Here is a 5,306-nt window from a genome sequence, read left to right as displayed (position 1 = left end):
AAGTGAAAATATGCAAATAACAAAGTATTCGCACGCAGAGTCGCGTAAAGAGTTTGGCGCGAATAGAGTCTTTCTGAGTATTTAACTCGGGGTTCAATTCCTTAATGAATAACATCTCAAAAATTAGACATGAACGTGTTGGCCAATAATGGTTGAGGTTGCAACTACAAACCAACTTTTTCAAGTGAATGGCGCGCTTTACGAGCAGGTAGAAGGCGTGGCCATGGAGGTTCTCCCTGGCGCCATTATTGGCCAACACGTTGATGTGCTCTATGGAGGAAAAACTAGAAGAAAAAAACGAGCTCCCCTCTTTCTATAAGCGCTACGTGGATGACACCTTGACCATCATGCCTGACCTCAACGAAGCTAACATTTTCCTCGACAAATTGAACTCTTGCCACAGAAACTTGAAATGCAACATGGAGATAGCTGACAAGAATACTATCCCTTTGGTTGGCATGAACATCACTAAAAGTGGCAACAGGCTCGAAACATCAGTCTACAGAAAATCCACAAATACTGGCTTACTCCTGCACTACCACAGCCACGTAGACAAACGTTACAAAGATTGCTTACTCACCACTATGATACATCGTGCATATCAGCTGTCATCTACTCCTACTGCGTTTTCTGCTGAATGCAACAAGCTCCGCTCTGCTTTCCTTAACCTCGACTACCCAATTAATTTGATCAATTCAGTCATCACTAAGTTTTTGCGTAATATCGACAACATCGATGCAGCCAAGAATACAAGAGATGACAGCTCTACCATCATGATCCCACTACCATTTAAAGATCAACAATCAGCTAACTCTGTCAAGAGGTAAATGCAAATTTTGAGTGCCAACATTGGTGTCCAAATTGAACCCATCTTTCAGACTAAGAAGATTGGCCAAATTCTGGCTCTAAAAGAGAAGAAGCCCCCTATTGTCAACAATCAATGCGTGGTTTACAAATTTGAATGTGATCTGTGCGACGCACATTATGTCGGGTACACCGCCTGACATTTACACCAGCGCATTAACTAACACAAATACTCTGCAATCGGGAGGCATCTTGAGCAACACGGTCTATTGAAGACTGATTTGGTTGACAAGCAACTTTCTGTTCTAAAGAAATGTGGATCAAAGTTTGATTGTCTAATTTTTGAGATGTTATTCATTAAGGAATTGAACCCCGGTTTAAATACCCAGAAAGACTATTCGCACCAAACCCTTTACGCGACTCTGCGTGCGAATGCTTTGTTATTCGTGTCTCCTTGGAATTCTTTTACATATTTCACTCATTATTGACTTGATAATGACGTTAAGCGAATGTCGAAACGTCGTCGCATTTTTAAACCCTTAAGCAAGGTGGTTTATAACTTTTAAACTTTTCAACTTCATCGCAATTCTTTATAGTTAAATTGTTCAAGAAATCTCTTCTTCTACGTAATACACGAGGAGGCAGTGTGGCCCAGTGGTTAGGGAGCTTGCCTTGAGATCCGGAGATTCCAGGTTCAAGACCCGCTCCGACCACTCGTTGAATTTGATCCTGGTAGTCCCTGGTTCAACTTCCCAGCCGCACTTGTAAATAGCCAACTGGTTTGCCTCCGGCCAGTTGGGATTCTTAACAGTTGTAGTTGTTGTGTTTTGTTGTTTCCTTGATTCATTGGCACTGAAAAGCCCCATGGGGAGCGGTCAATTAAGTATGTATTGTATTGTATTGTATTACACTTTTGGCCGCCATTTATGCATTCCGTCTTTTAGGAGCAAGCTCCCAAGAAGGTGTTCCATGCACGGACTCGGACCTTTCACTACCGCACCGAAAAATACTAAGACCTATTAAAATGGTCTTCGACCACATTTTTATAGTGAAGTTGCGTCGCTTTGCCTAGCCTTTCGAAATGTCCTTTGTCTGATGTAGATGGCGCGAAGAGCGAATCGGTCATCCACTTCGCGTACGAAAAATCACGATGCGCTCGCCAAAACATTTTCTCCTTGGATTCTCGTGAGGTCGACTTGTGGCAAGTCTACGCTTTGCCGTCTTGCAGCAGTTACGCTACATTTCACGACCTATGATGTAACCACCCGTGAAAGGGTTTGCAATTTCACTTGAAGTAGGCCTATTTTTCAACAAAAGGGCGAATTTTTGTTTGCTTGATTGCTCAGAAGAGGTTAATGCAAGCCAGATATCATTTGTGCTCTTGTTTTTTAACGTATTATAACGAATTAATAGATGACAATAAGTAGCGATTGAATTTCTCTCCCGCTTCCCGCACTCTTAGAACTCCCGCATCCCGCCCTTTCCTCCCCCACCTGCCGTACCCCTCCAGCCCCTATTCTCCCGGGCTCTCTCCCCCCTCTCCCCCTCCACAGAATACGACAAATCTGCACCAGTCTATCGCCAAAGTGAAAATAGAAAAAAGCACAAGTTCTTCAGCGACCGAGGAACAGCAGGTTTCAGTGGTAGAGTACACAGAAGATAAACTAGAGGCCAGTAAATATTTCCATCGATTTCCAGTCGAATGTTATAATCCCGACGGTAGCAACAGCAGTTCTGTGTGTTGGATGAAACACACCGTTTTCTCCGTTTTGCCTCCCAAAAACTCACGTTAGCAATAGACGGTGTATTTTAAATTAAAGTCCATTTCGATTAATTGTTTAATATTTGACGGCAAACAACTTACCAGCGTATTTCCTGAGTTGACATTGTTTCTTTGGATGCACGTTGTACTTCTTTCAGGCGCTGTCGAAGATTTTTCCCGAGTTCATGAATTGTACTGGTGAAATACCCGATATTAAAAGCTCTCCGTCCCAGTGCATTCCGTTTGGTGATTTTGAACGTAAAAATGTAAATCACAGCCTCTGCAAAAGTTCAGAAAACGAAGATTTGTAAAACACGAATAAACTCTATTCGGCTTGATTCCTATTGCTGGCTATTGACAGATGACATTTCAATCACTTGAAATGCCGTTTTAGCGGCCCACTGAATACTGCAACATTCGACCAAGGACATTTTTAGAAAGCTATGCGATTCAAGGAAAATTTGCCACCTGAGTCGTGAATTCCACGTTAACTTTCACTTTAAAAAACCGATACATCACACTCATCGCTTCGCAATTCGTGCGATATATCCGGGTTTTTCGCGTGAAATTTAACGTGGAATTCCCTCGTCAGGTGATGAATTTTCCTATAGAATACGCAAGTATGCATGCTTGTCGATTTCGTTTTCATTTAACTTGTCTTGTAACATGCAATTGTGAATACTGTTTTTTGAGGTAACGATCAAATTCAGGTCTCGTCGGAAAAAATATTCAACAATTTTTTTCCATGATAAAGCTGTGGCTCAGTGGACTGCAATTATTACTTTGAAGGGGGAAGACAGCAGCACATAATTGTTGATGGAATTTGCTCACTCTGATCATGACACCTGTTTGCCTACCTTGTGCTACCACATGAAGGTGCTCTGTTTACATGTCCTCTTTATCCTCCAATGACCTTCTGTGAAATATAACACGAGTCAGTTTACTCACCCACTGAAGACACCCATCTGCTTTGGTGAAAGGAAAGACAGAGAAAGCAATTTAAGACGGTTTATGTCTGATTGTAATGCTGTCACCCTGCTTACCACATATCCTGTTTCTGTTGTTTTTTTTGACTTGTTGGCTCTGACTAGAAAGTCTTTGAGCGATTTGCCCTTTCGATAAGTGACAATGCAAGCGACAATGCACAGTGTTGGAAAATACTTTTGCGAGTTTAACGTTGGCTGAAACGAAGTAATAATGATGTTTCACAAGAATATTTTTGGGCTACGATGTAGTTGGTTGATGTGTAGTAACAGGATGTTTGATGTCTTAGCTTTTGTTTTTAAGGCCTCTTTCCTTGATGCGAAATTGATGTCAGCCATTGTAGTTGTGAGAAGTTCTGGAACTGAAGATAGCTCGGTCGAGTAATTGAGATTGAAAACCTCATTTGTTGTGATTCTAAATTTTCTTCAACGAGGTTTGTTATCAAAAGACGAAGTGTTTCTCGTTTGATGAATACCTTCGTAACACCGAGCTTGTCTTTCATATACCTGATATGAAATAATTAATGTCTATAAAACAAAAGGACTAGCAAAACCAATACAGTCACGTATAAAATGGTTCTTTTAATTTGTCTTGCACCATTTTGGTCGGTGTATGAAAGTCTACCCTAGTACTGAGAGGGTTGCAAAAGGAGGAATGTAGGCCTAACTACAAATATCCGGATGTTTCTTACATATTTAGAAGCTCCTGGGATATTTAGAAAATTCCGAGATATTAAAAAAAAAAAAAGATTGTTTGGGATTTTACTATGGTCTTATTTCTTTCATAATTTCATACATGTTTTTTTTAAAAAGTTATTTTAAACTTGAGATCAAATAAATGTCAGCAATGGTCCGGTTGACCTGTTCGGCGGTTTTCCTCATGAATATTGTATCCCACGAGTTATAGTAAATACACCCTGAATATGGCGCATGCTGAAAGAGGCAACCCCAATGCTTCCAGTAAACAATCGTTAACTGATTATGAGGAGACAGGGGAGTCGAAACAAAGGAGTCCCACGACATAAAGTACCTGAGCTAGCCAAAGCAGATAGGTTTTGGCTTGAAACGAAGAGGGTCAGAGTTTATTATCGTTTATTTTTTAAAAGAGATTAAAGAGTATAGCATAGAGATGAATGTCATACCTTCGTTGTCACGCAGGGCAGAAAATGCTGCGATGTACTAAATGCATTCACATTTACGTTGGACAGCACGAAAAGCCGGAAATCGGAATCCAGAAACCAGAAACCACAATTATCCACAATTTGGGAGAACTACAATAACTTATCCAAACTGGATAAATCACTATCCACTGGATAACTCAATTGGTTTTGCTAGTGGGTATCCGATGAATAGTGATTTATTTTGAAAATCAAAGGCCTGGTTTCTTTTGTTTCATAAACTAAATTTGTTTATTGTACATAGTCAAGTTTACGTAAAAGGAATAATGTTTGAAATTTATTAAATAAACAAAGTTGTGTTTTACCTTCTCTCCTCTCTTTGATTACCTTCTACCGAAGCCCACAAAAGGGACTGTGTCACGTTATTTTAGGGTATGTAGGGAAATTTTTAGATAATCACGAGTTTAAAACTCGAAAATGGTTTTGTGGAATTCCTTTACTGATAAAATTATTGTGAGCAAAAGCAAAAGCGACTTTTATCCAGGTGATTTGCCATAAACATGAAAAAACGTCGGGCCGACCTTTTTCAATTTAAGATTACCGCAATGCAATCCGTTTCAGTTTAGTCCATTTGAGTCC

The sequence above is a fragment of the Montipora capricornis genome, chromosome 11 (genome assembly GCF_036669925.1).
Source record: "Montipora capricornis isolate CH-2021 chromosome 11, ASM3666992v2, whole genome shotgun sequence".
In the NCBI taxonomy this organism is placed as follows: domain Eukaryota; kingdom Metazoa; phylum Cnidaria; class Anthozoa; order Scleractinia; family Acroporidae; genus Montipora; species Montipora capricornis.
This window is presented reverse-complemented; position numbering follows the sequence as displayed.